This window comes from Balaenoptera physalus (genome assembly GCF_965194825.1).
Source record: "Balaenoptera physalus genome assembly, chromosome: 14".
Lineage (NCBI taxonomy): Eukaryota > Metazoa > Chordata > Mammalia > Artiodactyla > Balaenopteridae > Balaenoptera > Balaenoptera physalus.
In genome coordinates this window covers 83913103-83940677 of record NC_138893.1, presented here as the reverse complement: position 1 = coordinate 83940677, position 27575 = coordinate 83913103, and the positions used below count along the sequence as shown (strand labels likewise).

Below are 27575 nucleotides of genomic sequence, written 5' to 3'. Positions count from 1 at the left end.
TCCTTTTGTCTTTTTTGCTTTGTCCCCCGTAGTGCTGTCTTTTCTGGAATGGATTCTTCATGGCAGATGCAGATTATCAACTAACCAGCAGAAAGATTTTTACCCTGCTTTCCCAAAGGCCCTGTTAGCACTCTTCTCTTGCTCCTTCTCCACAACATACATGGACTTTAAGTCCTTCTCCCTTATTACCTTACAGGAAAATAAATTACAACTGCAGTACCATTTGCCCCAATAACAGACACCCATTGGTTATTCTGACTTGTCACCCTATTCCTCTTTTGTACAGGCACCTCTGACTCTTCCCAAGTGACTGCTCCTAAAGCAACAGGTTCAAGTCCACATTGGAAAACTCCCTATTACACACATACACACACAAAACACTTTCCCTTAACTTGAATCAATAAAAATAGATCACCACAGAAACTGACACTGACATCCTGGAAGTACTCCTAAGTCTCCTCCCTCAAGTCTGCAAACTTCCAGTTACTTCCAGAACCACACAGTAGTGAAATACACTGTTCTCTTGGCTATTTTACAGTAACTCTTTGGGAAGGCTTCTAGCGTGCAGCAGATGCAGACACTTCCTCTCTTGGGTTCCTGCCAAAGCACAAGACTTTTTCAAAATCCTGGGCTGTCTGAACAGTCTAGAATTTTCTCACTGTTTAAACAGATTTCTGCCATAATTTCTTCATAAATCAATGTTATTTCCAGCAAATACAAATGCTTTTGCTGTACTAACAGAAGGCTAATCAGAAATGTTGTCTAAACGTTTAACTCTGATGAGAAACTTTACATTTGTCAGATAAGAGCTTATCATTTTTTTCATTGCTAAAATATATTTTGTCCCTAAAGTTTCTGTCATCTTTTATCATCCTTAAACCTCACAATGAATCAAGAACCATTAGCCTACGGAAATTACAAAAAAGCAGCTTGAAAACTGCTTTATTCTAGATGGAATAAAGAGTTATAATCAACAAAAAAAAACAACAAAAGGAAAAGTTATTGGATCTCTGAAAGGAGAGTAGAATTTTTACACTTAAAAATGATAAGACAACCTATCAAAAGCCAGATGGAATTATAAACACAAAATAATTTAGGTTTATGTATGTTTTTAAAAAACTAAACTACAAACTAGGAAACTAAAGAAAACAGAGCTCATTTAAGGAACTCCTACAAATCAGTAAGAAAACTACTAAGATGTTAGTAGATAAGTGGATTAAGAACCCAGAAAGCCACAAAAGAGGAACTATAGTTAACTAAACCGCCAAAAAACAAAAACAAAAACTCACTCATTGGTATTCAATGACACAAAAAATTGAAATAAGATGGCCAGTTTTTGCCTATCAAATGAACAACTAAACAAATTTAACAACTTAATTTAAAATATCTAATGATACTGTTATATGTCAAGAAACTTAAAGTGAACATATTCCTTACTTGTAAATTTAAATGAAAAACAAGATTTAAAAATTAACATCAACTCTCATTCATTGCTGGTGGGATTGCAAAATGGTACAGCCACTTTGGAAGACAGTTTGACAGTTTCTTAAAAAATTAAACATACTCTTACGATATGATCCAGCAATCATGCTCCTTAGCATTTACCCAATGGAGCTGAAAATTTATGTCCCCACAAAAACCTGCACATGTATATTTATAGCAGCTTTATTTATAATAGCCAAAACTTGGAAGCAACCAAGATTTCCTTTAGTAGGTGAATGGATACACTGTGATACATCTAGACAACAGAATATTATTCAATGCTAAAAAGAAATGAGCTATCAAACCATTAAAAAAAAACATGGAGGAAACAAATGCGTATTACTAAGTGAAAGAAGTCAATCTGAAAAGGCTACTATATACTGCATGATTCCAACTATATGACACTCTGGAAGAAATAAAACTATGAAGAGAGTAAAAAGATCAGTGGTTGATGGAAGGAGGGCGGATAAACAGACGGAGCATACAGGAATTTTAGGGCAGTGAAAATATTCTACAACATCATAATCATGAATATGTGTCATTATACATTAGTTCAAATACATAGAATTTACAACACCAAGAGTAAAGGGGTAATGTTAAACTATGGACTTTGGGCAATTATGACATGTCAATGTAGATTCATCAATTTTAACAAATATGCCATTCTGGTGAGGGACTATGCATGTGTTGGGGCAGGGAGTACATGGGACATCTCTGTACCATCCTCACAATTTTGCTGTAAAAAAATGAACTCCTGAAAAAAATAAACATCATACAACCCTGCTGGAATCTGTATTGAATGAGATTGTTTCTACTACACTCTGACAGAAAGTTATAAATAAATACTAATCAAAACAAAGAGGGACTTCCCTGGTGATCCACTGGTTGAGAATCCACCTGCCAATACAGGGGACACGGGGTTCGATCCCTGGGCTGGGAAGATCCCACATGCCACAGAACAACTAAGCCCATGTGCCACAACTACTGAGCCTGCGCTCTAGAGCCTGCAAGCCACAACTACTGAAGCCCACACGCTCTAGGGCCCGCTTGTTGCAACTACTGAAGCCCGCGCGCCCAGAGCCCGTGCTCCACAACAAGAGAAGCCACCGCAATGAGAAGCTCACGCACCACAATGAAGAGTAGGCCCCACTCGCCACAACTAGAGAAAGCCCGCATGCAGCAATGAAGACCCAACGCAGCCAAAAAAGAAAAAGAAAAAAATTAACATTAGAGGGCAGACAGCAGAAGCAAGAAGAACTACAATCCTGCAGCCTGTGGAACAAAAACCATATTCACAGAAAGACAGACAAGATGAAAAGGCAGAGGGCTATGTACCAGATGAAGGAACAAGATAACACCCCAGAAAAACAACTAAATGAAGTGGAGATAGGCAACCTTCCAGAAACAGAATTCAGAATAATGCCAGTGAAGATGATCCAGGACCTCAGAAAAAGAATGGAGGCAAAGATCAAGAAGATGCAAGAAATGTTTAACAAAGACCTAGAAGAATTAAAGAACAAACAAACAGAGATGAAGAATACAATAACTGAAATGAAACATACACTACAAGATATCAATAGCAGAATAACTGAGGCAGAAGAACGGATAAGTGACCTGGAAGATAGAATGATGGAATTCACTGCTGTGGAACAGAATTTAAAAAAAGAATGAAAAGAAATGAAGACAGCCTAGGAGACCTCTGGGACAACATTAAATGCAACAACATTTGCATTATAGGGGTCCCAGAAGGAGGAGAGAGAGAAAGGACCCGAGAAAATATTTGAAGAGATTATAGTCAAAAACTTCCCTAACATGGGAAAGGAAATAGCCACCCAAGTCCAGGAAGTACAGAGAGTCCCATATAGGATAAACCCAAGGAGAAACATGCCGAGACACATAGTAATCAAACTGGCAAAAATTAAAGACAAAGAAATATTACTAAAAGCAGCAAGGGAAAAATGACAAATAACATACAAGGGAACTCCCATAAGGTTAACAGCTGATTTCTCAGCAGAAACTCTACAAGCCAGAAGGGAGTGGCATGATATACTTAAAGTGATGAAAGGGAAGAACCTACAACCAAGATTACTCTACCCGGCAAGGACCTCATTAAGATTCGATGGAGAAATCAAAAGCTTTACAGACAAGCAAAAGCTAAGAGAATTCAGCACCACCAAACCAGCTCTACAACAAATGCTAAAGGAACTTCTCTAAATGGGAATCACAAGAGAAGAAAAGGACCTACAAAAACAAACCCAAAACAATTAGGAAAATGGTAATAGGAACATACATATCGATAATTACCTTAAACATGAATGGATTAAATGCTCCAACCAAAAGACACAGGCTCGCTGAATAGATACAAAAACAAGACCCATATATATGCTGTCTACAAGAGACCCACTTCAGACCTAGGGACACATTCAGTCTGAAAGTGAGGGGATGGAAAAAGATATTCCATGCAAATGGAAATCAAAAGAAAGCTGGAATAGCAAAATTCATACCAGATAAAATAGACTTTAAAATAAAGAATGTTACAAGAGACAAGGAAGGACACTACATAATGATCAAGGGATCAATCCAAGAAGAAGATAGAACAATTATAAATATATATGCACTCAACATAGGAGCACCTCAATACATAAGGCAACTGCTAGCAGCTATAAAAGAGGAAATCGACAGTAACACAATAATAGTGGGGGACTTTAACACCTCACTTACACCAATGGACAGATCATCCAAACAGAAAATTAATAAGGAAATACAAGCTTTAAATGACACAATAGACCAGATAGATTTAATTGATATTTATAGGACATTCCATCCAAAAACAGCAGATTACACTTTCTTCTCAAGTGTGCACGGAACATTCTCCAGGATAGATCACATCTTGAGTCACAAATCAAGCCTCAGTAAATTTAAGAAAATTGAAGTCATATCATCAAGCATCGTTTCTGACCACAACACTATGAGATTAGAAATCAATTACAGGGAAAAAAACATAAAAAACACAAACACATGGAGGCTAAACAATATGTTACTAAATAACCAAGAGATCACTGAAGAAATCAAAGAGGAAATCAAAAAATACCTAGAGACAAATGATAATGAAAACACGACGATCCAAAACCTATGGGATGCAGCAAAAGGAGTTCTAAGAGGGAAGTTTATAGCAATACAAGCCTACCTCAAGAAACAAGAAAAATCTCATATAAACAATCTAACCTTACACCTAAAGGAACTAGAGAAAGAAGAAAAAACAAAACCCAAACTTAGCAGAAGGAAAGAAATCACAAAGATCAGAGCAGAAATAAATGAAATAGAAACAAAGAAAACAATAGCACAGATCAATAAAACTAAAAGCTGGTTCTTTGAGAAGATAAACAAAATTGATAAACCATTAGCCACACTCATCAAGAAAAAGAGGGATAGGTCTCAAATCAATAAAATCAGAAATGAAAAAGGAGAAGTTACAACAGACACCGCAGAAATACAAAGCATCCTAAGAGACTACTACAAGCAACCCTATGCCAATAAAATGGACAACCTGGAAGAAATGGACAAATTCTTAGAAAGGTATAACCTTCCAAGACTGAACTAGGAAGAAATAGAAAATATGAACAGACCAATCACAAGTAATGAAATTGAAACTGTGATTAAAAATCTTCCAACAAACAAAAGTCCAGGACCAGATGGCTTCACAGGTGAATTCTATCAAACATTTAGAGAAGAGCTAACACCCATCCTTTTCAAACTCTTCCAAAAAATTGCAGAGGGAGGAACACTCCCAAACTCATTCTATGAGGCCACCATCACCCTGATACCAAAACCAGACAAAGACACTACAAAAAAAGAAAATTACAGACCAATATCACTGATGAATATAGATGCAAAAATCCTCAACAAAATACTAGCAAACGGAATCCAACAACACGTTAAAAGGATCCTACACCATGATCAAGTGGGATTTATCCCAGGGATGCAAGGATTCTTCAATATACACAAATCAATCAATGCGATACACCATATTAACGAATGGAAGAAGAAAAACCATATGATCATCTCAATAGATGCAGAAAAAGCTTCTGACAAAATTCAACACCCATTTATGATAAAAACTCTCCAGAAAGTGGGCATAGAGGGAACCTACCTCAACATAATAAAGGCCATATACGACAAACCCACAGCAAATATCATTCTCAATGGTGAAAAACCAAAAGCATTTCTTCTAGGATCAAGAACAAGACAGGGATGTCCACTCTCACCACTATTATTCAACATAGTTTTGGAAGTCCTAGCCACAACAATCAGAGAAAAAAAAGAAATAAAAGGAATACAAATTGGAAAAGAAGTAAAACTGTCACTGTTTGCAGATGACACAATACTATACATATAGAATCCTAAAGATGCCACCAGAAAACTACTAGAGCTAATCAATGAATTTGGTAAAGTTGCAGGATACAAAATTAATGCACAGAAATCTCTTGCATTCCTATACACTAATGATGAAAAATCTGAAAGAGAAATTATGGAAACACTCCCATTTACTGTTGCAACAAAAAGAATAAAATACCTAGGAATAAACCTACCTAGGGAGACAAAAGACCTGTATGCAGAAAACTATAAGACACTGTTGAAAGAAATTAAAGATGATACCAACAGATGGAGAGATATACCATGTTCTTGGATTGGAAGAATCAATACTGTGAAAATAACTATACTACCCAAAACAATCTACAGATTCAATGCAATCCCTATCAAATTACCAATGGCATTTTTTACAGAACTAGAACAAAAAATCCTAAAATTTGTATGGAGACACAAAAGACCCCAAATAGCCAAAGCAGTCTTGAGGGAAAAAAACAGAGCTGGAGGAATCAGACTCCCTGACTTCAAACTATACTACAAACCTACAGTAATCAAGACAATATGGTACTGGCACAAAAACAGAAACATAGATCAATGGAACAGGATAGAAAGCCCAGAGATAAACCCACAAACCTATGGTCAACTAATCTATGACAAAGGAGGCAAGGATATACAATGGAGAAAAGACAGTCTCTTCAATAAGTGGTGCTGGGAAAAATAGACAGCTACATGTAAAAGAATGAAATTAGAATACTCCCTAACACCATACACAAAAATAAACTCAAAATGGATTAGAGACCTAAATGTAAGACCGTACACCATAAAACTCTTAGAGGAAAACATAGGAAGAACACTCTTTGACATAAACCACAGCAAGATCTTTTTTGATCCACCTCCTAGAGTAATGGAAATAAAAACAAAAATAAACAAATGGGACCTAATGAAACTTAAAAGCTTTTGCAAAGCAAAGGAAACTACAAACAAGACGAAAAGATGACCCTCAGAATGGGAAAAAATATTTGCAATCAAATCAATGGACAAAGGATTAATCTCCAAAATATATAAACAGCTCATGCAGCTCAATATTAAAAAAACAAACAACCCAATCAAAAAATGGGCAGAAGACCTAAATAGACATTTCTCCAAAGAAGACATACAGATGGCTGAGAAGCACATGAAAAGCTGCTCAACATCACTAATTATTAGAGAAATGCAAATCTAAACTACAATGAGGTATCACCTCACACCAGTTAAAATGGCCATCATCAGGAAATCTACAAACCACAAATGCTGGAGAGGGTGTGGAGAAAAGGGAACCCTCTTGCACTGTTGGTGGGAATGTAAATTGATACAGCCACTATGGAGAACAGTATGGAGGTTCCTTAAAAAACTAAAAATAGGGCTTCCCTGGTGGCACAGTGGCTGAGAATCTGCCTGCCAATGCAGGGGACACGGGTTCGAGCCCTGGTCCGGGAAGATCCCACATGCCACGGAGCAACTGGGCCCGTGAGCCACAACTACTGAGCCTGCGCGTCTGGAGCCTGTGCTCCGCAACAAGAGAGGCCGTGATGGTGAGAGGCCCGCGCACCGCGATGAAGAGTGGTCCCCACTTGCCACAATTAGAGAAAGCCCTCGCAGAGAAACGAAGACCCAACACAGTCATAAATAAATAAATAAATAAATAAAAGAATGTGAATTTCTTTAAAAAAAAAAAAAAGAAACCCTGCGAGAGGGTTTCTAAAAGCCCTTTATAAAAAAAAAAAAAAAAAAAAAAAAACTAAAAATAGAATTACCATATGACCCAGCAATCCCACTATTGGACATATACCCTGAGAAAACCATAATTCAAAGAGACACATGCACCTCAGTGTTCACTGAAGCACTATTTACAATAGCCAGGTCATGGAAGCAACCTAAATGCCCACAGACAGACAAATGGATAAAGAAGATGTGGTACATATATACAATGGAATATTACTCAGCCATAAAAAGGAACGAAATTGGGTCATTTGTAGAGACGTGGATGAATCTAGAGACTGTCATACAGAGTGAAGTGAGTCAGAAAGAGAAAAACAAATATCGCGTATTAATGCATATATGTGGAACCTAGAAAAATGGTACAGATGAACCGGTTTGCAGGGCAGAAACTGAGACACAGATGTAGAGAACAAATGTATGGACACCAAGGGGGGAAAGTGGCAGGGGTGGTGGTGGTGGTGTGATGAATTGGGAGATTGGGATTGACATGTATACACTGATGTGTATAAAATGGATGACTAATAAGAACCTGCTGTATAAAAAAATAAAATAAAATTCAAAAAAAATTAACATTATAATGTGATCATAACTATCCAAGAAAATATGCAGAGGAAATTCACCAAAATGTAGTTGTCTCTGGAGAGGAGAACATTAGGTGATTTTTTCCTATTTCTCTGCATTTTCCAGATATCATAGGGTACATTTACTTTTATACTCAATGTTTATTTTTTTTCTCATCATGTAATAGGTTTTTATTTTTTTTGATTGAAGTATAGTTGATTTACAATGTTGTGCCAATCTCTGCTGTACAGCAAAGTGACTCACTTGTATGTAGACTCTCTTTTTTTAATATTCTTTTCCATTATGGTTTATTACAGAATATTGAATATAGTTCCCTATGCTATACAGTAGGACTTTGTTGTTTATCCATCCTATATTTAATAGTTTACGTCTGCTAATCCGAAACGCCCAGTCCTTCCCTCCCCCAGCCCCCTACCCCTTGGCAACCACAAGTCTGCTCTCTATGTCTGTGTTCTGTTTTGTAGATAGGCTCATTTGTGTCATATTTTAGATTCCACATATAAGTGACATCATATGGTATTTGTCTTTCTCTTTTTGACTTCACTTCACTTAGTATGATAACCCCTAGTTGCATCCATGTTGCTGCAATGGCATTATTTCGTTGTTTTTTTTTCTTTCTTTAAGCAGAAATTCCTTCCTTCCTCTCTCCCTCCCTTCCTTTCTTTTTGGCTGCACTGGGTCTTTGTTGCTGTGTGCGGGCTTTCTCTAGTTGCGGCGAGCGGGGGCTATTCTTTGTCACGGTGCATGGGCTTCTCATTGCAGTGGCTTCTCTTGTTGCAGAGCACAGGCTCTAGGCATGTGGGCTCAGTAGTTGTGGCTCGTGGGCTCTAGAGCACAGGCTCAGTAGTTGTGGCGCACGGGCTTAGTTGCTCCACAGCATGTGGGATCTTCCCGGACCAGGGCTCTAACCCGTGTCCCCTGAATTGGCAGGCAGATTCTTAACCACTGAGCCACCAGGGAAATCCTATTTCTTTCTTTTTTTATGGCTGAGTAGTATTCCATTGTATATATGTATCAATCTTCTTTATCCATTCATCTGTTGATGGACATTTAGGTTGTTTCCGTGTCTTAGCTATTGTGAACAGTGCTGCTATGAACACAGGGGCGCATTATCTTTTTTAATTATAGTTTTGTCCAGGTATATGCCCAGGAGTGGGACTGCTGGATCATATGCTAATTCTACAATATTTTTAGTTTTCTGAGGAACCTCCACACTGTTCTCCATAGTGGCTGCACCAACTTACATTCCCACCAACAGTGTAGGAGGGTTCCCTTTTCTCCACATCCTCTCCAGCATCTGTTATTTGTAGACTTTTTTTTTTTTAATTTGTTTTTTATTTATTTTTGGCTGCGTTGGGTCTTCGTTGCTGCATGCAGGCTTTCTCTAGTTGCAGCGAGCGGGGGCTACTCTTTGTTGTGGTGCGCGGGCTTCTCACTGCGGTGGCTTCTCTTGTTGCAGAGCACAGGCTCTAGGTACGTGGACTTCAGTAGTTGTGGCACGTGGGCTCAGTAGTTGTGGCTCACGGGCTTTAGAGCGCAGGCTCAGTAGTTGTGGTGCATGGGCTTAGTTGCTCCGCGACATCTGGGATCTTCCCAGATCAGGGCTCGAACCCGTGTCCCCTGCATTGGCAGGCAGATTCTTAACCACTGCGCCACCAGGGAAGCCCTGTAGACTTTTTAATGATGGCCATTCTGACCGGTGTGAGGTGGTACCTCATTGTAGTTTTGATTTGCATTTCTCTAATTATATTTACTTTTATAATGACAAAAATTAACTCTATTCAAAATAATAAACCTAAAACATCAACTTCCATATTATGGCACTGTAAGCCTTTAATGAAATGCTTAACTACACTCTAACACAATAAAGTGGCTAACACGTTTGAGCATGTCCCATTTTCTAACTCTATAAACCTCTAGATTTCTCTGCTTCAAAGACTGTTAAGCTTATTTGAAAGCAACCCAGGTATCAAGTAGTGAACTATTGTACATTGTCAGAGTAGCATACTTTTCTATTCTCCTTCCTCCCAGAAACAGACAAATGACCCAGGCTAAGGCAGTCATTGACTCTCATTCCCACGAACATAACAGTTGAGGAGTGGGCTTGTGAAATGGTAAAAAGCAGCTCTTTCTGAATTGCTAAGTTCAGAGGATGTGAATCTGGAGCTGCCTGTGACCATCTTTCCCACTTGACAAGGATAGATAGGAACCTAATCTATAAACAGGACAAAGTTATGCAGAGACGAACAGCTTTACAAGCTCCACAGTCCTGATTCTTACAATTACTGCTTTGAATCTGTGAGCTATCCCAATAATCTTCCAACTCAGCTAAGGGAGCCTGTAAATTCCCTTTTTCTTAAACTAGTTCATGTTGGATTTCTGTCACTTGCAATAGAAAGTTCAGACCCTCACAGCATTACTCCAAATTACCATGCCAACGTAAGCTAGTTAATAAAAATGCAGGTAGCCTATACAGCAGTGGTTCTAAACTTTAGCTGTATCAGATCACCTAAAGGTTGAGGTACCTAGATCATTTATGCAAGTTCTCAGGTGATGCTGCTGCTGCTACTGCTCTGGGGATCACACTTTGAGAACCACAGGATACAACCACCCCTTGAAATCACACAACAGGTGCTCTCTGCCTTTAAAATACATTTTACTTTAACTTATTTTTTGGAACATGTCATTGAATTTCTAATTAATCTAGGGAATGCTTCCTCTAATCTGTTTTAATACTATGTCTAATCCACATTCTTTCAGAAACCTTAAGTGACATGTTAATAGGCAAGCATATCTTTATCAATCACAGGTTTTTAAAACATAATGGTTTCTTTACTTATGATGTCTCACTTCCACTTATTACCACCTTCATTCAGTTACCAGCTTGCAAAGCAAATCATTATATGCAACTAAGAGTAAAGCATCCCAAAAGACATTAGGGTTTTATTAAAAATAGTAAGATAGGGTTTCCCTGGTGGCGCAGTGGTTGAGAATCTGCCTGCCAATGCAGGGGACACGGGTTTGAGCCCTGTTCTGGGAGGATCCCACATGCCACGGAGCAACTAGGCCCATGAGCCACAACTACTGAGCCTGCGCGTCTGGAGCCTGTGCTCCGCAACAAGAGGGGCCGTGACAGTGAGAGGCCCACGCACCGCGATGAAGAGTGGCCCCCGCTTGCCGCAACTAGAGAAAGCCCTCACACAGAAACGAAGACCTAACACGGCCAAAAATAAATAAATAAATAAATAAATAAAATAAAATAAAATAAAATAAAATAAAATAAAATAAAATAAAATAAAAATAGTAAGATATACTGTGCAGTAGAAGCTAACACAACACTGTAAAGCAACTATACTCCAATAAAAATTAATTAAAAAAAAGTAAGACACCTTCTTTCTAAACCCTCAAACAAGCTTGAAATAGAATTTAAATGGGTTAAAGAGGATGCAATCTCCTTTAAAAGAAAGGTAAATCTCAGATCCCTGAGAGGACCTGATGAAAGAAAGGGAGGGAGGGGAGGAAAGGGGAAAGAAAACAAAGCCAAAGAAGAGACAAAGATACAAAGACAAATTTATACTGATATAAAATTTAGTGCTAAAACAGTACAGATAAATTACTGATAATATTTTGGTTCTTGGCTAGATGGTAGGTTCGTGAGTGTTTTTTATCTAATTTTTATAACACACATGTATATTACATGTAATGTTTGACATACATGAATATAATATTTTTAAAACTATAAAGAAACAACAACAACAACAACCTGGGAAACATATTCTCAGGTAGACCTGGACAAAAATAAATTGCAAAGTGTACTATTTATCTGAAACTTTCCTACAGTCCTTCTCTTCCAGGAAAGTCCAGTCCCACATACTCACAGATCAATCAAACCTGGGAACAGATTTTAAAACAGTTCTGCTACATTCTAAATGTTTACGACTTTGAGTTATCAGGATTCACTGAATTGTATGTTCAAGTTATTCAATGTATTACTAGAACAGGGCATCTGGCAAATAATTCTATTAGCCTTTTGGTCTAACATTTTCCTTCCAAGAAAAAAGTTGCAACATTTAAAAGTTTGTCTTTCCCAGACAAATCACTCAAAAATTAATAAGGCGGACTAAAAAATGCTTGTTATTCTAATCTAAACTTTCTCTGACACAAAAAATTTTCCACAGGGCTCTTTCTAACAGTCAGTCTCTCCACACCTTCCACAACTGTTCCAAGCCTTCTTTTAGAGGGCTCCAGCTTTAAGTTTATTTTTCCTCATACAAATTCCATATTCAACTGTTGGTTTTCCTGACATCTGTGTTAGACTTTAATCTTTCTGACAGTTTTTGGTCAACACAAAAGACCAACACACATTCAGGCTTCTAATTCAGGCCACTGCAATGTAGTATATACATCAAGACAGCATGCCTCTACCATATAAGCAGGATGGATTTTCCAAGACAACTAAGAGTGATTACTAATAGAACTAGTTATGTTTCTGTTCTTCCCTATTATCCCTCTGTAAATTGCCATTTGTTTTAACTCTATGAATTCTAGTCATACATCTGCTCCTAAAGAGAGTGAGATGCATCTCTAGTACACACTTAAAATACGATGGATGAGTGCTTTAATGGTATGAGCAACCTTTTGATCAAAAACTCAGAAATCAGGGCTTCCCTGGTGGCTCAGTGGTTGAGAATCCGCCTGCCAATGCAGGGGACACGGGTTCGATCCCTGGTCCGGGAAGATCCCGCAGGTCACGGAGCAACTAAGCCCGTGCTCCGCAACTACTGAGCCTGTGCTCTAGAGCCCGCGAGCTACAACTACTGAGCCTGTGTGCTGCAACTACTGAAGCCCATGCGCCTAGAGCCCATGCTCCACAACAAGAGAAGCCACCACAGTAAGAAGCTGTGCACCGCAACGAAGAGTAGCCCCCACTCGCCGCAACTAGAGAAAGCCAGCGTGCAGCAATGAAGACCCAACACAGCCAAAAATAAATAAATTTTTTAAAAAAAGAGTTGTTATTAAAAAAAACAAAAAAACAAACAAACAAAAAACTCAGAAATCATACTAGCCTCTTTGCCACAACTTTCTGTAACTGAGCAGTGAACCCAGTCTTTGGCATCATTCCAATGGAAAAACAGTTCAGGATTTAGTTGAAAAGAACCTCTAAATCAAAATATTGCCCTTAACTGAAAGTGCTACATAGGCTTTCTTTTGGAGGTTCTTCCAAAGTTCAAAGTCTTCCCTGTCAGAAGTAATCTGAAGATAAGATCATTTCAAAAACACATACCCGTTTCTCCCTATATGGCACCTCAACCACCCCTACTCTTTCTTCTGGAAACTGCCCCCTTCTACCTTTTTTTACTCCCCCAGTCTATCTTTAATTCATCCCCATAGTTTTACCAGTCATGGTATATAGCATGATACTTCTCCCTGACTAAGTAGCCATTCAAAGTTCTTTGCTGGAAAATTTGAAAATGAAACTGAGAAAGAAGTGGCAGGCACTCTTTGAATGCCTCAACTATTTTATAAATAAAGCTCAGGAGAAGTTAGGAACCAAGTGAATGAAGCTTATCTGGAAAGGTTTCAAAATGAAGCAAATAACGCAGAGAAGACAGACAAGAGACAGAAAAAAATATTCTCATGTTCCAATTATTCTTGAAGTTTAATCACACTCCTGACCTCTGTTGTTAAGACAACTCCCTATCCCCACAACACTTAAATAAATTCCATTATGGACTAGTATGAGTTGGATTTCTGTTTAAGCCAGAGTCCTAATTAATACAGTTTCTCTCATCAACCCTGTAGTTAATATTTTTAGAGGCAAACTAAATAATAAGGTAAATAATTCTCATATATTTACCCCTCTCTATTCCCTAGCACTAGAAAGCGATATTTTTCAATGATCTTTTAAATGTTTTTCTTAATTTTGGAGATCCAATACATGCTACTTCTATATCTGAGATACAAAGTTTAAGAAAAAATATGATTTTAATCCATTTTAAAAAAAAGATTTAAATTGGATTCACAATTGAAGTTAAACTCAATGTTTAAAGTTTCTGTTTCAACTAGGAAAGTCAAGTTCCCCTAAACCAGAAACATTTTAAAAATAAATGTAGGCTGAGAGGAAGATTTGAGAAAGAAATGAATCTTATTTATAATTAAAGCGGTGCCATTCTTCACTGACTTTTAAACTGTGTATTTTAAACTGTATAGTATACCTCTCAACTATTTCAAACACTTTAGTTAGTAATGCATACATTTCCCAATACAGGATAAAAGTTCAGGATTCTTGTTCCCAGGGTAGAAAAACAATTTACCATAAGTGATACTAAGAGTCCTGCAATTTAGTAAAATTCATCAATAATGTCCACTTTTATTTGGTGGTCCCTTTAACTAGAAGCAGAATAAGCAAAAAGGTAAGGTATCAAATATGAGGCCAAACTTGACCGCCAGCCAGTAATAAAAGATCAGCAGGGACTTCCCTGGTGGTCCAGTGGTTAAGACTCTGTGCTTCCACTGCAGGGGGCACGGGTTTGATCCCTGGTCAGGGAACTAGGATCCCGCATGCTGCGCGGCGCGGCCAAAAAAAACAGCAGTACTTCAGATGAAAGTGCCTTGGAGGATGCCTGACACATCGAAGACACTTAAGACATGTTACTTTTGAATGTGGGGCAAGAGCTCAAGAATAGCTGGATATGTTGCCAAGGGTGTCTCAAGGGACATGGAAAAAGAAAAGACTTGGAGAGTTGTGGGAAGCCCAGGCAACCTCAACCCTGGGCTAAGGCAGTGAGAAGGACCAAGCAGCCCAATCTACTAGCAAACAAATGCACAGTCTTTGTAATTTAGGAATTTGAGTGGGAGAAGAAAGTGGACAGAGGCAGTGGAAGGGAAGAAGGAAAAGAAGTAAACATTAAATTATACATGCTTTCCTTGTTGCTTATAAATGCTGGTATTTCCAAATATTAAAGTCTATACATTTCTCATTTGAATAATTTACAGTATTTTCTCTTGGTTGTATAAACTGGTTATATTAATGAAACAATGTATTTCATAACATGAATATCAATAAATATTGGTTAGAATATTTAAAAAACAGCAGTAATATAAAAAGCAGCTATTCTTTAGAGACTTAAACTGTTTTTTTTTTTTAATTTATTTATTATTTTTGGCTGCACTGGGTCTTCGTTGTTGCACGCAGGTTTTCTCTAGTCGCGGCACGTGAGGGCTACTCTTCGTTGTGGTGTGCAGGCTTCTCATTGTGGTGGCTCTGTGGTTGCAGAGCACGGGCTCTAGGCGCACGGGCTTCTGTAGTTGTGGCTCGCGGGCTCAGTAGTTGTGGCTTGCGGGCTCTAGAGCACAGGCTCAGTAGTTGTGGCGCATGGGCTTAGTTGCTCCGCAGCACGTGGGATCTTCCCGGACCAGGGCTCGAACTGGTGTCCCCTGCATTGGCAGCGGATTCTTAACCACTGTGCCACCACGGATAGAGACCTAAACTCTTAAAACTAGGTTTGTTTTCTAATTTGGAGAGTGCTAAACATAAATATGGGAAAGTTTAAAGCCTAATTTAGAATATACTTGGATATATATGTAAAAAGCTTAAAACTTTATATAGTAATTAAAAGAACTCAAAAAATGTTAACAACTATCTGAGAGTTGGGATCACAGTCAATTCTATTCACTCAACTTCTGCATTTTAATAAACATTTTTAATAGAAAATTTGTATTTCTATAAATAAATAAGCGAGCTAAAAAACGAAGTCAAAGTAGCACTGAAGTGAAGAGACAAATTCAAATCATAGACAGAGATAGCAAAATCCAAATGATCAACCACACCTCTACTAGTTGGCATAATACCACCATCAATCCCTTTTGCTCCAAAACAAATTGCATCTATTTTTGATTTTCAGAGGAAGTCCTGAAAAGGCAACTGTAGTGTCTTCACCACCACCCTTAGGATACAAGTGGAAGATAAAATCTCGTACAATATACATTTTAGATTTTTTAAGCTTAAGTAAGGAATATGTGGTGAAGCAAACTATTCCAAAAGCATAGCTTTCAATGAAACTTCATTAAAGACTGAATTTTTAAAGCAAGCTATACTACTTGAAAAATTATCATTTAGAAAGAAAGAGCATTCCGTTTAGAAAAGGACCTTTTCATACAAACAAGAACCAATCACAGGAAGCAACAGAAAAATTATCTCATTTGCAACAGCAACAAATATGTTAATTACCTGGGAATAAACTAAGAAAACTTTAAATTGACCCTAAAATTAACTCAAAATGTAGCAAAGATTATTATGAAATTTAAAACTATAAACCTCTTAGGAAAAAAAGAGGTGTAAATCTTCATAACCTTGATTAGGCAATTATACATACACCTAGACAACAATTTCTTAGATATAACACCTAAAGCACAAGAAGCCAAGGAAAAAATTAAATTGGACTTCATCAAAATTTAAAACTTTCATTCTTCAGGAAAGTGAAAAGACAACCTACAGAATGGGAAAAAAATTATAAATCATATCTCTAACAAAAGTTTAATACCCAGAATATATACAGAACTCTTAGAACCCAACAGTAAAAGTAATTAAAAATACTCCATTTTTTAAATGGGAAAAGGATTTGAAGAGACATTTCTCCAAAGAAGATACAAATGGCCAATAAGTACATGAAAAAACACTCAACATCATTAATCATTATGGAAATGCAAATCAAATACCACAATGAGATATCACTTCACAGCCCCTAGGACAGCTGTAGTAAAAAAGAAAATAAGTGTTGACAAGGATGTGAAGAAACTGTACTTTAACTCTCATACACTGCTGATGGGAATGTAAAATGGTGTAGCTACTTTGGAAAACAGTTTTTCAGTTCCTAAAAACATAGAGTTACCATATGACCCAACAATTCCACTCCTAAGTCTATACCCAAAACAAATGAAAGCACATATCCACAGAAATATTTGTATATGAATGTTCATAGCAGCATTATTAATAATAGCCAAAAAGGTGGAAGCAACCCAAATGTCCATCAAATGATGAATAAATAAAATATGATATATTCATACAATGGAATGTTATTTGGTCATAAAAAGAAATGAAGTACTGATACATGGTATAACGCAAATGAACCTCGAAAACATTGTTAAGTGAAAAAAATCTACAGACATAAAAAGTACATTAGTGGTTGCCTAGGGCTGGGGGAGGGGGAGGAGAGTGATTGCTAATGGATCTGATGTTTCTTTTTGGAGTGATAAAAAAAGAAGTACTAAAATTGATTGTTATGACACCAACTCTGTGCATGTATTAAAAGCACTTTAAGAGGTAAATTGTATGGTATGTGAACTGTATCTCAATAAAGCTATTTAAAAAACAGCTTAAAAAACTCCTGGTAAATCCAGGAGTAGGGATGCTGGGTTGTATGGTAAGCATATGTTTACCTTTATAAAGAACTGCCAAATGTTAAAGTCACTATACCATTTGCACTGCCATCAGCAACGGATGAAAGCTCCAACTGCTCCACATTCTTTTTTTTTTTTTTTTTTTTAATTTTTAAATTTATTTATTTATTTTTGGCTGTGTTGGGTCTTCGTTTCTGTGCGAGGGCTTTCTCCAGTTTCGGCGAGTGGGGGCCACTCTTCATCGCGGTGCGCGGGCCTCTCACTGTCTCGGCCTCTCCCGTTGCGGAGCACAGGCTCCAGATGCGCAGGCTCAGTAGTTGTGGCTCACGGGCTTAGTTGTTCCGTGGCATGTGGGAACTTCCCGGACCAGGGCTCGAACCCATGTCCCCTGCATTGGCAGGCAGATTCTTAACCACTGCACCACCAGGGAAGCCCACTCCACATTCTTATCAGCATTTGGTATTGTTATTTTTCCTTTTTTCTTTCATTCTTCTTAATGTCTCAATTCATTTTCTCACTTAAGTGTATACAGGTATCTCAGTGTGGTTTTAATTTGGAATTCTGCAATTACTAATGATGTTTAACATCTTCTGGTATATTTATTTGCTGTCCATAGGTCTTTTCGGTAAAGTTTCTACTTAAATCTTCTGTCAAATTTTTATTAGGTTGTTCACTTACTACTGAATTTTGTGAGTTCTTTATATATTCTGGATACAAGTCTTTTGTCAGATATGTGTTAGGGGAATATTAACTCCCAGTCTGTGACTTGTCTTTTCATTCTCATAACACTGTTTCAAACAGCAGAAGTTCTTAATTTTGATGAAGTTGAATTTATCAATTTATTCATTTATGGATCACGCTTTTGGTGTCTAATTTTTTGGTGATTAAAAAAAAAAATCTTTGCCTGATCCAAGGTCTCAAAAAGATTTTGTCTTATATTTTCTTCAAGTTATTTTCTAGCTTTAGGTCATATCTCGAGGTCTACGAACGACTTTGAACTAGTTTTTGCACAGACGGTGAGGAATTTTTGCACTGAGGCTATAATAAAGAAAAGTATTCTATTTTGACGTTTGAGTGCTCATTGCCTTAAAGCCCCACTTCCCTCTCCCTTTTGCCCCACATCTGGTTAAGTCAGTAAGAAAGCCCAGCCATTGCCTCCTTGGGCGTCAGTGGGAAGCTAAAACCATGTAAATCCCACACATGGGAACTATCACATTCCTTTTGGCCACAATAAAAATTAAACCCAACCGCCCTTCTTCACTTTTGCTTCATTCTGGACTAAACCTAAGACCTCTCCGTGAGGAATCCTTTTTCAGTTGACTGTGTGAGTAAACTTTATTTCATATTTCATATCCATTGGTGCCTTTATGTCATCTGTCCCAAGATTTATATAAATTTCTGGGCAAGGGGCTGCCCAGTGTCCAACAGAGGATATCAGACGCCCAAATAAGACAGTTTTTGCATATGAACGTCTAACTATTCCAGATTATCCTTTCTCTATTGAATTGCCTTAATACGCTTGTCAAAAACGAACTGACCATTTTGTGTGTCTGAATTCTCTGTTTTGTTCCATTGATCTATCTTTTCTCTATCTTTACCCTTGAGTACCGCAGCAACGTAAGTTGAAATCAGGAGTTTCCCAACTTTTTTGTTCTTTTTCAACATTATTTTACCTTTTTCTAGTTCCTTTGTTTTTCCATATCAATTTTAGAATCAGCTTATTACTTTCTGTAAGAAACCCTGCTGGGATTTGGACTGGAATTGCATTGAATCTATAGATCAGCTTGGACGAATGGTTGTCTTAACAATATTGTCTTCCAATCCATGAATATGGCATATCTCTCCATTTATTTAGGTCTTCTTTGGTTTCTTCCACCAGTGTCTTATAATTTTCATTATACAAATCTTGCACATGTCTTGTAAAGCTAATACTAAATATTTCATAGGTTTTGGTGCTATTGAGATGGTACTTTTAAATTTTAATTTCCAATTGTTCATTGTTATTATATAGAAATACAACTGATTGTTATGTATTGACATTCTGTCCTTCAACCTTGCAGAATTCACTTATTAGGGCTGGAGCTTTCTGAACAATCTTTCCGATTTTCTGCATAGACATTCTGTCCATGATTAGAGACAGTTCCTGCTCTTTGAAACACACTGTTAAAACAATGAATACAAGCCACAATCTGGGAAGAAATATTTCCCTATAACATATGTTACTATTCCACTACTAGATATTTATGCAAGAGAAAAGAAAGTATATATTCCTCCAAAGACTTATCTGCGAATTGCGAATGCTCATTGCAACTCTGTTTATAATAATTAAAAGCTGGAAACAACCCAAATGTCCATCAATTCGTACACGGAAAAAAAAAAGTTTTGTGGTATATCCATACAATATAATACTACTCAACAATAAAAAGGAACGAACACATAACAACGTGGATGAATTTCAAAATAATTATGCTGAGTTTAAGAAGCTGGACACCCTCCTCCCCACTGCACAAAGTACATACTATATGAGTCCATTTACAGAAAACTCTCAAAAATACAAACAAATCTTAAGTGTCAGAAAAAGATCAATGGTTACCTGGGGATGAGGAAAGGGCAGGAAGGAGCAGGAGGGAGGGATTACAAAGAGTCATGAGGAAACTCTTGAAGGTGTTGAAAATGTTCCTTATCTTGACGGTGTTGACAATCTCATGGGTATATACTTTTGTCAAAACATACCAATTGCACACTGTAAATGTGTGCAGTTTACTGTATATCCATTATACCTCGATAAAGTTGTTACAGTATACCAATTACTTTATTAGTAATCACCCTTATTATGTCATACGTTAGTGTTTTTATTTACCTATAAAACATTATCACTTGGTAGCTATGATTACTGTTCACAAATATCATTATTTAAGATTTTTTTATTCAAACAGTAAATTGAGATCTATTCTCAAAATACCTTTGAGGTTTAAAGACTGGTAAATTTGAGAGTATGCAAATTTGAGAATGTCTTCAAGTAACTTTTGAATATGAATAAACTCTTGTCTGGGTTTAAAAAAAGGAGGGAGGTTGTTGGAACAAGAGGGCAAGAACAAAGGCCATATGTATACAGCAAGTAATGCTTTGAGGACCTAAATTCAACAACTAGGTTTAAGAAGCATTAAAATGATCATTTATTGATCATTGTTTGAAAGAATCAGACCTGAAAATCCAGTTAATATAAGATTAGAGTGTAAGAGAAGTCTTGAGCCTACTTAAAACCAGTTAATCAATATTTACTAAACACTCTCAAATAAAACAAGCATATAAATCTATGTAGCTGTCCTCTATTCTGTATGTTAATTCAAACATGTTGTTATCATGATTCTTCCAGCACAATGTTCAGAACATAGTAACAGATGCTAATACTTAATGATCACAATATTGAATCAAGGAAAACACCTTTTTCTCTCATTCTCTAAAACTAAACATTCTTTGTACACAAATTTCCCTTTGTAACAGAAATTCTTAAAATTTTTCAGAAAACAGTTCATGGTTGAAAAGCTTGAGAAATTATAAGGGCAATAGTGCGAGGTACTGAGGTGAAAAACCTTAAAAAATATAGATTCAGAAAAACAGAAAATAGATTAAAATAGACATCTGAAAATTAGTGATTAATACTTTACAAGTTTCTATTTCTATTACTTACTCCCCAGAAACTTTACAAAAGCATCTTCTCCCAAAATTTTTACAACATGCTTATAGAATCCATTTCTTCACTGCTATAGACATAACAGAAGATTCTTCCATTTGATGCTTCATCTCAATGTTCACTGTTGACTACTAATTTTGACTACTAATTCTTGGGCAAATTACTTGACTTGGAATCTCAGTTTCTTTATTTGTAAAATGGGGATGATATAAAACCACCTCACAGAATTATTTTAAAGATTAAATTATATAATATTATGAAACAACACTTTATAAATTGTAAAGTGCTTTAGTTGTTATCAGGTTGATTAAAAAATCTTCTCAGAGCCCAATCCAATCCCCTAGAAAATTCACTTAGTGGGAAGAAAAAAGTACTGATATAAGAATTTTATTGTCATGTTCTTTCTTTTCCTAAAAAAAAAAAAAAAGTACAGCTAGAAAGAAAACTGGTTAAAGTTTACTGTAGCTAAACAGGTAGATAAAATAAAGCACTAAATTACAGCCTTCTCTTCACACTACTTATAATGAAGAAATAGCTCAAATGCTCAACAAGAAAGGCTGAGTATATTACTTTGATATAATATCACTATTTAAGTGAAAAATATGTAAACCAAAACATGAACACATTTATGTAAAACACTAAGCAGGAAGGGGAAGAAGTCCAAGATAGTACTCATTCACTGATGACAACTATGTAAGAAGCAGGAATCTCTATATTGTATTTTTTGCCAATACACAACCAAATATACTAATAGTCATACTGATCATCCAAAGCAACATCAGGAAAAGGAATGTTTTTCATTATATCAAGTTCAAAACCACTGGAGTAACCTTAATGAAGTCCTTTGAGAGTCATTAGTTTTTATTGAGGCACAATATTTGGCTAGAAGAAAACTAATGAGAGGATACCTTTAATTTATACAAATAAATTTCACTGAGTAGAAACACAAATGAAACTTTAACTAATGAAGCTTTCACAAATACACATACACACTTTATTTGGCTTGTCTCTTACACATTCATTTTTTATGCACACACACACACACACACACACCCATTATGTAATTATAAGATTCAAGATCTCACTGTCAGAAGAGCAATAAAGTGTAATGCCAAGGGCCTGTGCAATTTACTTTTCTTTACCTTAAAGTATTTTCCACTTTCAGAGTAGAACCAAAGATATGTTACAACATATAAGGGGTTGGGGTAGGCCAGTATGATGTACGACTGCCTAGGCAATTTAGCAATTCAACAATTCTCCAACTTACTCACTTTTGTTAAAACCCTTTTAGCAAAAGTTTATTAGGGTCATCTATACAGTCAAGTCCAGTCAGACTTACAAGCCCAGCTCAATTTTCAAAAAAATTCAAGAAACCCTGCCTCAAGATACCTAGATGCCTTTACTCCATACCTTTTACTTTTTGGTTCTTGTAGGGTTAGGGTTTTGCAGTTTATAGATGCACTTGTGGAGGGAGAGAGTATCTGTAAATGCTAATTAAAATTCTACACAGATGTGTGTACTTGCATTCTCGGACCCAGGGTCCACACCTTCTGTCAGATTCTCAATGGACTTCATGACCTCAAAATAGGTTGAGAACTACTACTATGTATCTCATAGGGACACTTTCCAAATCTAAGAGATGTAATTACATCCCTCCCAGTTAATAACTGCTAAGTAAAATAAGGCATTCCTTCTACAGAAGTGAAGGCTCACAAGCTTTATGGCTGCATCCCTGGAATAAAAGCAGAAGCTTGAACACATTTGCCCTATGAAAGATACTGCTTGTCAGTATACAACCCACTCTGCACTATTAGAAAAGGTTAACACCTCCTTACCAAAAAGCCAAGATTCCCCTGCAACAACCTGGACTACCCTGGTAATACAAAGCTTTCTTTTTTCAATAGTCTTTTACACTGTCTAAACTTTTCTGCAATAAAGTTGTACACATTTTTTCATCTTTTTTTTTTTTGTTACTACTTTAGTTACCAAAATACAAAATGGCCAATACAATTATCCGCTTACCAAAATCCTTGATTTTCAGTACTTCAAAATAAAACTCATTTTAAGATATCAAAGCATTATTCCCCTAAAGACACAGAGTAGTCCTTTTCCTAGTAACTGTGTTAAATCTATAAGAATCATTTCTGGGCTTCCCTGGTGGCGCAGTGGTTAAGAATCTGCCTGCCACTGCAGGGGACACGGGTTTGAGCCCTGGTCTGGGAAGATCCCACATGCCGCGGAGCAACAAAGCCCGTGTGCCGCAACTACTGAGTCTGTGCTCTAGAGCCCGTGAGCCACAACTACTGAAGCCCGTGCGCCTAGAGCCCGTGCTCCACAGCAAGAGAAGCCACCGCAATGAGAAGCCCACGCACCGCAACGAAGAGTAGCCCCAGCTCGCCGCAACTAGAGAAAAGCCCGCGCACAGCAACGAAGACCCAAGGCAGCCAAAAATAAATAAACAAAATAAAATAGATTTTTAAAAAAAAAGAGTCATTTGCCATCAGCCATCTAAAATACTGGCAGGACTTAAAGCATAATGTACCAAAACCAAAACTGACATGACTTTCAAAGGTAAGTGATAAAACTTTCTATGCTTCCCACAGAAAGAAAAGATAAAATTTGAAATTCATCGTTAAGATTTAGAAATCATATTCACAGGCTAAGTGTCAAAGTTAAAGAAAAATCGCTGAATGTCTAAATTTTAAATCAAGGCAAAAAACCTTATTCACGGTTGTTCACTTTCAGCTTCTTAAATATTTCCTCCTTAACGTATCCATTTTTTCCATAGATACTTGATCAGAAAAATCCCTTCTAAATGTTTTATAAATTAAATTCCAGTGTTCCTGCTATGAGGAATGAATATTTCATCAGATTATTTTAGGAAAAGACTAGCCTCATTCATAAGCTACATCTAAATCTAAAAAGGGAAATACGTTTCTTCCCCGAACCTATAAAAAAAAAAAAAAAGGCAAAAGTTGATGAAAGAACACTGCTGCCACGTCTTTTCCCTTCCCCCACTCAGTAGTGGCTATTTCATCCCTTCAGAGTGCATTCCAAGGGAAAGTCCATAGCTCTCAGAGAAACCAGAAACAGTTAAGTCGAAATTGGCAAGCCGCTTTGGCCTTTTCGATCAATTCCTAAAAGGAGATCTAGTTTCTTCTTCATCCCTTTCTTAAAGCAAACAGTGCAAAATTCCAAGTCTTCACCACTCTACCCGGAACGCCTAAATTGTTAGTGTCTAAAAACTGACTGTATTTAATACAATAGATTATTTAGGAGAAATGGTCCCATACTTATGGAACCATTCTTCCTCCCCCTTAAAACATACAGCTGGGGGCCATCCACGTAACTCAAAGTTCTCACACAGCCAAAGAATTCCATTTACTGATGTGGACTTTTAAAAGCAGCAGACTTGGCGGAGAGAAAGAGAGGGGGAGGGGAGAAGCTCATGTGCCTTTAAAAAATTTATGTGGCAGAAGAAGGAAGGAAGAAGATTAGCTTCCCAGTTGACTGGAGGATCTGACAGCCGACTTCCTCAACCAAGCCGCCCGAAACTCGCCGCCCGGGGCTACCTCCAGCTGCTCCGGCAGCACCGCTGCGCGCAACAGATGAGTAAAGCCTGAACTTCCCCGCGTAGGTCCTCTTCCCAGACCCCACGACTCTTCGGCAGGATAAAAATGCCCGAGCACTTCCCCATCAGCTATAAGCTTTAAAAACCGCTCTCCATTGCCACACGCTAACCATCTGCTGCTGTGGAGGCCGAAAACCCTCGCGTACTCCTCAGCTTTTTAGGCAGGACCAGGTAGGAGAGGAGCTCGGAAAACTCAACAGGGTGATTCCTCCCCAGGAAGGAATATTCAAGAAAGTGCTGGTCCCCGGGGCGGAGACTGATGTTGCCGCAGCCCCAACAGTCGGGGGCGCCAACCTGGGAGGCGGTGGGAAGAGGAGCACGGAGGAGGGCAGAAGGACCTCTGGGGCACCCAGGAGACGCGGGGCGCAGGACGAGGGGCCGAGTCTCCAGGGGAGAAGGTACTGAGCCAGTAGTAGTAAACTGGGGGAGCCCGAGCCCTAACACGAAAGGGGGCAGGGACCAGACCACCAGAGCCATCCGAGAAGGGCCACGGCTGCCCAAGGACTTAAGCCTCAGTCCCCAAGGTCGGAGGAGCGTCTCACCTGGGAAGTGGCACGGGAGGGCTGCGCGTTCTTCAGTCCCCGGTCGCCTGCGCTCGGCCGGCTAACTAATCCCTTCCCTCAGCCCGCTGGCGGCGCGACTGGGCAGCAGAGGGAGCCAGTTAGCCCTTTTATAACCTCCAGGCTGCGACGGCTGCGCTGAGGAGGAGGCGACTGCAGCCCTCGCTACGTGAGCTCGATCACACCAGCGTCCCGGCGTCTGCGCAGGCGCCCAGCCCGGGCCCTCTCCACCCCTACCCGCGGCCCACGCCCCACGCCCAGGACTCCGCACCAGCTGGTGGAGTCTGAGGCCCAGAGGAGGGGCCGGCGGGCGCGCCTGGGATGTAACGCGCCTGCGCGGGGTTCTCACCACGCCACCGTCACCGTGGTTACCTCGGATTTGCCCCGCTTCTTTCAACAGGTTGTTTAGCGCCTGAATTTTGGGATCAGCACCAGTCAGGCCTGAACGACGAAACCACCAGCGAGGAAATATCTTAAATTTGAGAAGAGGAACATGGAAGCGTAGGAAATAAAGCAGAAAAGACGTATCGGGTGGAAAATAACACTACATCCTGTATTGATATCTCAGCTGTCTTGGCCTTGAGGCTTTTTGCTTTACTAACCTCCCTCTCTTACCTACACTCTTTTTATGTGAATCTCGCCCTATCGCCCATTTTTATACTTTAATCAGTAGATAATAGACTGCGTGCTCCAGAGATTTTCTGGGTTCAATTTACGGCTCAGTCCCGTAAAACTTTGGGCATTAACCTCTCCGTATGTCATCTGCAAAATGAAAATGACGGTAGGTACCTCACAGTACCTACCTCATTGTTGTGAGAATTAAATGAGATAATGTATGTAAAGCACTTAGCCCATGCCTAGCACACAGAAAGGGCTTGGTAAGCATTAGATGGTGTTGTAGCATATAAGGAACCCAGTGTTGTGTTTAGTCTAATATTTGCCTTAGTCATTATAATTCTGAAAGAAGAAAGCCTTACTATCAGGGAGCAGACAATGTAGGAGATATTTTTTCCCTTGTCAGCGAAGGGGAAGAAGACTTCGCTAAGACTTGTTAATCATTAAAATGTTATAAGTCATAATTCTAGTTATTACTTTAAAATGTATATCTCAGAAGTAACTAAATTTCCTTGTCAATTGCATTATTATGAACTTTCATCAAATCTTTAACCGTGGTCATTTTTAAGTCTTTTGTCATTTACAGACAGTTCTGGGTGTACTCTGATGCTTTTGCAAAAATGTTCCTATAAAAGGGTTTCATCTTCAAGGAATTCATGGAAAAGACTCTGACAAGTACAGGTTTCTGGTAACTGACTATACTGCTGAACTGAATGAATAAGCATTTTCAGAACTCTAATGGAAAACTGATGAATTCATAAAAGTGCTAACAAAAGATCAAGATGAAAAAAAAATTAATTACATGGGACTGAGTGAACTGATGAGGATGAGTATAATTTTTGTGACTTTCTGTTTGAATAAAAAAAAAAAAATCCCACAAGGACTCAGAGGCAAAAAATATACAAATCAATTTTCACTGCAAAGTAAAGGAGCTGTTACAGTGGAGGATTACTGGACTGAATGTCAATATTATGACATAGTATGAGTGTGTTTTGTGTTTGGTAATTGCAATCATTGTTGCTTTTGTTGCGGTCATCCATTTACAATGCTTGGTGTCAGTTTATTTATCTCTTGTAAAAATAAAATACAGTGTGTGTGTGTGAAAAAAAAAATTGTTTCTAAAGTTTTCCATGAATGCTCTAAAGCACAGCAATAATTAAAATTTAACTCTTATCTAGGAGGTGGAGTTAATTATACAGATACAGAAATAGTCATAGAGAGGGTACTTGGGGAAGAGTAGGCAACCAGAAATTAAATACAGTGATAAATATAGTGAACCGCTAATCAGCAGTTCTCAGAGTGTGGTCAGGGGGTTCACAGGGCAAAATTATTTCATACTAACAATTTATTTGCCTTTTTCACTCTAAAGATATTGCACGCATAAGAATGAGAATCTTCTATTAGGCCAGATATTAAAGAGATTTGCAGAAATGTAAAATAACGCCACTCTTCTCACTAAATTATTTTTGCTCTGGAAAATAGTTAT

At 38.0% G+C, this 27575-nt stretch overlaps 1 protein-coding gene and 1 long non-coding RNA gene across 4 annotated transcripts in view; both read right to left on the bottom strand.

Annotated features, from left to right (window-relative positions):
• The window catches only part of LOC309642731, a 414473-nt gene extending 389625 nt beyond the window's left edge, over window positions 1-24848 (bottom strand). Inside the window, exon 1 of the long non-coding RNA XR_014253347.1 lies at window positions 17948-24848. This is a non-coding gene — a long non-coding RNA (uncharacterized lncRNA). The remainder of the gene's footprint in view (window positions 1-17947) is intronic.
• Window positions 1-27167, bottom strand: part of P4HA1 (prolyl 4-hydroxylase subunit alpha 1) — an 87031-nt gene extending 59864 nt beyond the window's left edge. The window contains exon 1 of one of the 3 annotated variants that reach the window (XM_082424518.1): window positions 25457-27167. The gene's annotated coding sequence lies outside the window, so the exon portion shown is untranslated. Of the gene's footprint in view, window positions 1-24855; window positions 25146-25456 lie in introns of those variants that run through there. The other 2 variants (XM_082424517.1, XM_082424519.1) reach the window with 2 other exon arrangements.
• Window positions 27168-27575: the final 408 nt, after the last annotated feature.